At 46.0% G+C, this 6,579-nt stretch overlaps 3 non-coding genes across 3 annotated transcripts; all 3 read left to right on the top strand.

Annotated features, from left to right (window-relative positions):
* Positions 1–1,467: 1,467 nt before the first annotated feature.
* Positions 1,468–1,658, top strand: LOC130325811 (U2 spliceosomal RNA). The gene has a single exon (XR_008870555.1). It is a non-coding gene; the product is annotated as a U2 spliceosomal RNA (small nuclear RNA).
* A 2,094-nt stretch (positions 1,659–3,752) lies between these two features.
* LOC130325812 (U2 spliceosomal RNA) lies at positions 3,753–3,943 on the top strand. Its single transcript, XR_008870556.1, has one exon. It is a non-coding gene; the product is annotated as a U2 spliceosomal RNA (small nuclear RNA).
* A 2,089-nt stretch (positions 3,944–6,032) lies between these two features.
* Positions 6,033–6,223, top strand: LOC130325813 (U2 spliceosomal RNA). Its single transcript, XR_008870557.1, has one exon. It is a non-coding gene; the product is annotated as a U2 spliceosomal RNA (small nuclear RNA).
* Positions 6,224–6,579: the final 356 nt, after the last annotated feature.

A 6,579-nucleotide genomic window follows, 5' to 3' on the forward strand; every position in this document is an offset into this window, starting at 1 on the left:
CCAAAGTACAGAGGGTTAGGCTATGCTATAGTGCACCTACCTGATGCATCAGAAGGTGCGAGGCCCTTGCTAAATTCTGTGCACAGACTTTGAGATCTATGCTTTAGACTGTATCTAAACCTGCTCCAACATGGACTGACATTCTGGCCTACTTTCAGCCGATGCGACTTGTCTGTCGCTGAACAGTCGCTTTTTATGTATTCAGCACCTATGTATAATGTTGTAAAAATGCTCTAGAAGCTAAAGTCGCAGAAATGTCACACATATTTGGCCTGCAACTTTCTGTGCGACAAATTCAGACAGGAAAAATCAGTATAAATCCTTAGAAAATTATCCCCCAGTGTCTCCATCTGCTGGCGGTATTGAATAAGCATTGCTGCACTGATGGGGTATGCATTAGACGAAAAAAAAGAAGAAAAAGAAGAATAATACGCCCAGAAAAGAGGCGAAAAGGAGAAAAACGTAAAAAAACGTGAAAAAAAAGTAAGAGGAAGAGAAGGGAAAAAAAGGTGGAAATGGGTTTAAAAGTGATTTCGGCGGAGAAATATATATATATATATATATATATATATATATATATATATATATATATATACGCGCACACACACACATATATATAAACGTATTCTCCGTTGAGATATTGCAGCCGCTGCTGTGTCCAGGCCCAGGAGCCTTAGCACTGTGCTGTGATGTCACTCAATACCACTGACATCACTAGGTGTAAACAACATCTCTCCTTTGCTGTGTATGTGACTATGGAGCTGTTTGGTGATGTCGTCTATTATGGCCTTCATAGAAGCAACAGGAGATTGTTGCATCCATCTAGAACCCTCAGAACTACAGTGCTATGATGTCACTCACTTCCACAGGCCTTGCAGAGTGTAAACAACAACAACCCAGCTTTGTTGTGTATGTAACCATAGGGATTGTGATGTCACCTAGAACCTTCACAGCAGCGACAGCTTTATGAGGAGCATCAGCACTGCTCTGCCTGAGCAGAACCATCACCGCCATAGGTTGTCAAATAACCCGGATTTAACCCACACAGGTAAGTCCAATGGGGTGCAGGCATGTCCTCTATGCTTACAGCTTCCCGTGGGTGTTGGTTTGATACCGTTTGGGGACAGCCAAGGAGGCATCTGCAGGCAACAAAGGTAGGTGTGTGCTTGTGTGTGTGTTTCCTATGCAGATCCTAAGCCCAGTGTCACATGCAAGTAGGAGGAGTAAGAAGGGTTCCTGGCAAATCCGGGTTATGGATTGCATTTAAAAAGGCCCCGTGGGAGTGCAATGGGCCCCTGTCTTGCTGCTTAGCAATAATGGTATGGGTTTAGGTTCTGCTGTGTGTACTGGTGGTTGACTGCCCCCCAGCCCAGAGTGTGCATGGAAAATTGTCTGGCAGCCTCCCTGACAGCAAGCAGTGATAGTGCCCATGAAGGGGACCTTGTTGGGCCCGCCCCTTTCACGGTTATCGCTTCTCGGCCTTTTGGCTAAGATCAAGTGTAGTATCTGTTCTTATCAGTTTAATATCTGATACGTCCCCTATCTGGGGACCATATATTAAATGGATTTTTGAGAACGGGGGCCGATTTCGAAGCTTGCTTCCGTCGCCCTATGCATTGACCCGATATGGCAGTATCTTCGGGTACAGTGCACCACCCCCTTACAGGGTTAAAAAGAAAGATTCCTACTTTCATTGCTACCTGCTTGCTGGCTAGCCAGCTAGCCAGCCCTGTGGGCCTTGCTGCTGCTGCTGCTGCTGCTGCAGCCAAAAAACAAAAGGTGGTGCTGCTGCTGCTTCTGCTGCTTCTGCTTGTGTCTGGCCGCTGTTGGAGCGTCCAGGCACAGGACTTCTGCTGCTGCTGACTAAATGGCCTCCTTAATTGGATCATTTGAGTAGCCAGCACACCTGTGCAGGTAGGGCATGACATGATAGGCAGCTGCCTTGATAGCGGGTGGGTGCTGAATGTTCCTAATTGACAAAATAAGATTAATGCTTATGAAGAAATATAAAATCTCATCCCTTCCCCAATATCGCGCCACACCCCTACCCCTTAATTCCCTGGTTGAACTTGATGGACATATGTCTTTTTTCGACCGTACTAACTATGTAACTATGTAACATAACATGGGGGGGGGGTCTCCTGGCTGTTCACACAGGTGTGTCATTGCTGTACATTGACCATGCATTGCTTCTGTGGTATTGCAAAGGCAAAGACAAATGCTTCCAGCCATCCATTGCACTAATGGATTGGTCATCAGCTGGCTGTCTATGTCCCGCATCAATATAGACCAAAGTACAGAGGGTTAGGCTATGCTATAGTGCACCTACCTGATGCATCAGAAGGTGCGAGGCCCTTGCTAAATTCTGTGCACAGACTTTGAGATCTATGCTTTAGACTGTATCTAAACCTGCTCCAACATGGACTGACATTCTGGCCTACTTTCAGCCGATGCGACTTGTCTGTCGCTGAACAGTCGCTTTTTATGTATTCAGCACCTATGTATAATGTTGTAAAAATGCTCTAGAAGCTAAAGTCGCAGAAATGTCACACATATTTGGCCTGCAACTTTCTGTGCGACAAATTCAGACAGGAAAAATCAGTATAAATCCTTAGAAAATTATCCCCCAGTGTCTCCATCTGCTGGCGGTATTGAATAAGCATTGCTGCACTGATGGGGTATGCATTAGACGAAAAAAAAGAAGAAAAAGAAGAATAATACGCCCAGAAAAGAGGCGAAAAGGAGAAAAACGTAAAAAAACGTGAAAAAAAAGTAAGAGGAAGAGAAGGGAAAAAAAGGTGGAAATGGGTTTAAAAGTGATTTCGGCGGAGAAATATATATATATATATATATATATATATATATATATATATATATATACGCGCACACACACACATATATATAAACGTATTCTCCGTTGAGATATTGCAGCCGCTGCTGTGTCCAGGCCCAGGAGCCTTAGCACTGTGCTGTGATGTCACTCAATACCACTGACATCACTAGGTGTAAACAACATCTCTCCTTTGCTGTGTATGTGACTATGGAGCTGTTTGGTGATGTCGTCTATTATGGCCTTCATAGAAGCAACAGGAGATTGTTGCATCCATCTAGAACCCTCAGAACTACAGTGCTATGATGTCACTCACTTCCACAGGCCTTGCAGAGTGTAAACAACAACAACCCAGCTTTGTTGTGTATGTAACCATAGGGATTGTGATGTCACCTAGAACCTTCACAGCAGCGACAGCTTTATGAGGAGCATCAGCACTGCTCTGCCTGAGCAGAACCATCACCGCCATAGGTTGTCAAATAACCCGGATTTAACCCACACAGGTAAGTCCAATGGGGTGCAGGCATGTCCTCTATGCTTACAGCTTCCCGTGGGTGTTGGTTTGATACCGTTTGGGGACAGCCAAGGAGGCATCTGCAGGCAACAAAGGTAGGTGTGTGCTTGTGTGTGTGTTTCCTATGCAGATCCTAAGCCCAGTGTCACATGCAAGTAGGAGGAGTAAGAAGGGTTCCTGGCAAATCCGGGTTATGGATTGCATTTAAAAAGGCCCCGTGGGAGTGCAATGGGCCCCTGTCTTGCTGCTTAGCAATAATGGTATGGGTTTAGGTTCTGCTGTGTGTACTGGTGGTTGACTGCCCCCCAGCCCAGAGTGTGCATGGAAAATTGTCTGGCAGCCTCCCTGACAGCAAGCAGTGATAGTGCCCATGAAGGGGACCTTGTTGGGCCCGCCCCTTTCACGGTTATCGCTTCTCGGCCTTTTGGCTAAGATCAAGTGTAGTATCTGTTCTTATCAGTTTAATATCTGATACGTCCCCTATCTGGGGACCATATATTAAATGGATTTTTGAGAACGGGGGCCGATTTCGAAGCTTGCTTCCGTCGCCCTATGCATTGACCCGATATGGCAGTATCTTCGGGTACAGTGCACCACCCCCTTACAGGGTTAAAAAGAAAGATTCCTACTTTCATTGCTACCTGCTTGCTGGCTAGCCAGCTAGCCAGCCCTGTGGGCTGCTGCTGCTGCTGCTGCTGCAGCCAAAAAACAAAAGGTGGTGCTGCTGCTGCTTCTGCTGCTTCTGCTTGTGTCTGGCCGCTGTTGGAGCGTCCAGGCACAGGACTTCTGCTGCTGCTGACTAAATGGCCTCCTTAATTGGATCATTTGAGTAGCCAGCACACCTGTGCAGGTAGGGCATGACATGATAGGCAGCTGCCTTGATAGCGGGTGGGTGCTGAATGTTCCTAATTGACAAAATAAGATTAATGCTTATGAAGAAATATAAAATCTCATCCCTTCCCCAATATCGCGCCACACCCCTACCCCTTAATTCCCTGGTTGAACTTGATGGACATATGTCTTTTTTCGACCGTACTAACTATGTAACTATGTAACATAACATGGGGGGGTCTCCTGGCTGTTCACACAGGTGTGTCATTGCTGTACATTGACCATGCATTGCTTCTGTGGTATTGCAAAGGCAAAGACAAATGCTTCCAGCCATCCATTGCACTAATGGATTGGTCATCAGCTGGCTGTCTATGTCCCGCATCAATATAGACCAAAGTACAGAGGGTTAGGCTATGCTATAGTGCACCTACCTGATGCATCAGAAGGTGCGAGGCCCTTGCTAAATTCTGTGCACAGACTTTGAGATCTATGCTTTAGACTGTATCTAAACCTGCTCCAACATGGACTGACATTCTGGCCTACTTTCAGCCGATGCGACTTGTCTGTCGCTGAACAGTCGCTTTTTATGTATTCAGCACCTATGTATAATGTTGTAAAAATGCTCTAGAAGCTAAAGTCGCAGAAATGTCACACATATTTGGCCTGCAACTTTCTGTGCGACAAATTCAGACAGGAAAAATCAGTATAAATCCTTAGAAAATTATCCCCCAGTGTCTCCATCTGCTGGCGGTATTGAATAAGCATTGCTGCACTGATGGGGTATGCATTAGACGAAAAAAAAGAAGAAAAAGAAGAATAATACGCCCAGAAAAGAGGCGAAAAGGAGAAAAACGTAAAAAAACGTGAAAAAAAAGTAAGAGGAAGAGAAGGGAAAAAAAGGTGGAAATGGGTTTAAAAGTGATTTCGGCGGAGAAATATATATATATATATATATATATATATATATATATATATATATATACGCGCACACACACACATATATATAAACGTATTCTCCGTTGAGATATTGCAGCCGCTGCTGTGTCCAGGCCCAGGAGCCTTAGCACTGTGCTGTGATGTCACTCAATACCACTGACATCACTAGGTGTAAACAACATCTCTCCTTTGCTGTGTATGTGACTATGGAGCTGTTTGGTGATGTCGTCTATTATGGCCTTCATAGAAGCAACAGGAGATTGTTGCATCCATCTAGAACCCTCAGAACTACAGTGCTATGATGTCACTCACTTCCACAGGCCTTGCAGAGTGTAAACAACAACAACCCAGCTTTGTTGTGTATGTAACCATAGGGATTGTGATGTCACCTAGAACCTTCACAGCAGCGACAGCTTTATGAGGAGCATCAGCACTGCTCTGCCTGAGCAGAACCATCACCGCCATAGGTTGTCAAATAACCCGGATTTAACCCACACAGGTAAGTCCAATGGGGTGCAGGCATGTCCTCTATGCTTACAGCTTCCCGTGGGTGTTGGTTTGATACCGTTTGGGGACAGCCAAGGAGGCATCTGCAGGCAACAAAGGTAGGTGTGTGCTTGTGTGGTGTGTGTTTCCTATGCAGATCCTAAGCCCAGTGTCACATGCAAGTAGGAGGAGTAAGAAGGGTTCCTGGCAAATCCGGGTTATGGATTGCATTTAAAAAGGCCCCGTGGGAGTGCAATGGGCCCCTGTCTTGCTGCTTAGCAATAATGGTATGGGTTTAGGTTCTGCTGTGTGTACTGGTGGTTGACTGCCCCCCAGCCCAGAGTGTGCATGGAAAATTGTCTGGCAGCCTCCCTGACAGCAAGCAGTGATAGTGCCCATGAAGGGGACCTTGTTGGGCCCGCCCCTTTCACGGTTATCGCTTCTCGGCCTTTTGGCTAAGATCAAGTGTAGTATCTGTTCTTATCAGTTTAATATCTGATACGTCCCCTATCTGGGGACCATATATTAAATGGATTTTTGAGAACGGGGGCCGATTTCGAAGCTTGCTTCCGTCGCCCTATGCATTGACCCGATATGGCAGTATCTTCGGGTACAGTGCACCACCCCCTTACAGGGTTAAAAAGAAAGATTCCTACTTTCATTGCTACCTGCTTGCTGGCTAGCCAGCTAGCCAGCCCTGTGGGCCTGCTGCTGCTGCTGCTGCTGCTGCTGCAGCCAAAAAACAAAAGGTGGTGCTGCTGCTGCTTCTGCTGCTTCTGCTTGTGTCTGGCCGCTGTTGGAGCGTCCAGGCACAGGACTTCTGCTGCTGCTGACTAAATGGCCTCCTTAATTGGATCATTTGAGTAGCCAGCACACCTGTGCAGGTAGGGCATGACATGATAGGCAGCTGCCTTGATAGCGGGTGGGTGCTGAATGTTCCTAATTGACAAAATAAGATTAATGCTTATGAAGAAATATAAAA

Source organism: Hyla sarda, unplaced genomic scaffold, assembly GCF_029499605.1.
Source record: "Hyla sarda isolate aHylSar1 unplaced genomic scaffold, aHylSar1.hap1 scaffold_2758, whole genome shotgun sequence".
Taxonomy (NCBI): domain Eukaryota; kingdom Metazoa; phylum Chordata; class Amphibia; order Anura; family Hylidae; genus Hyla; species Hyla sarda.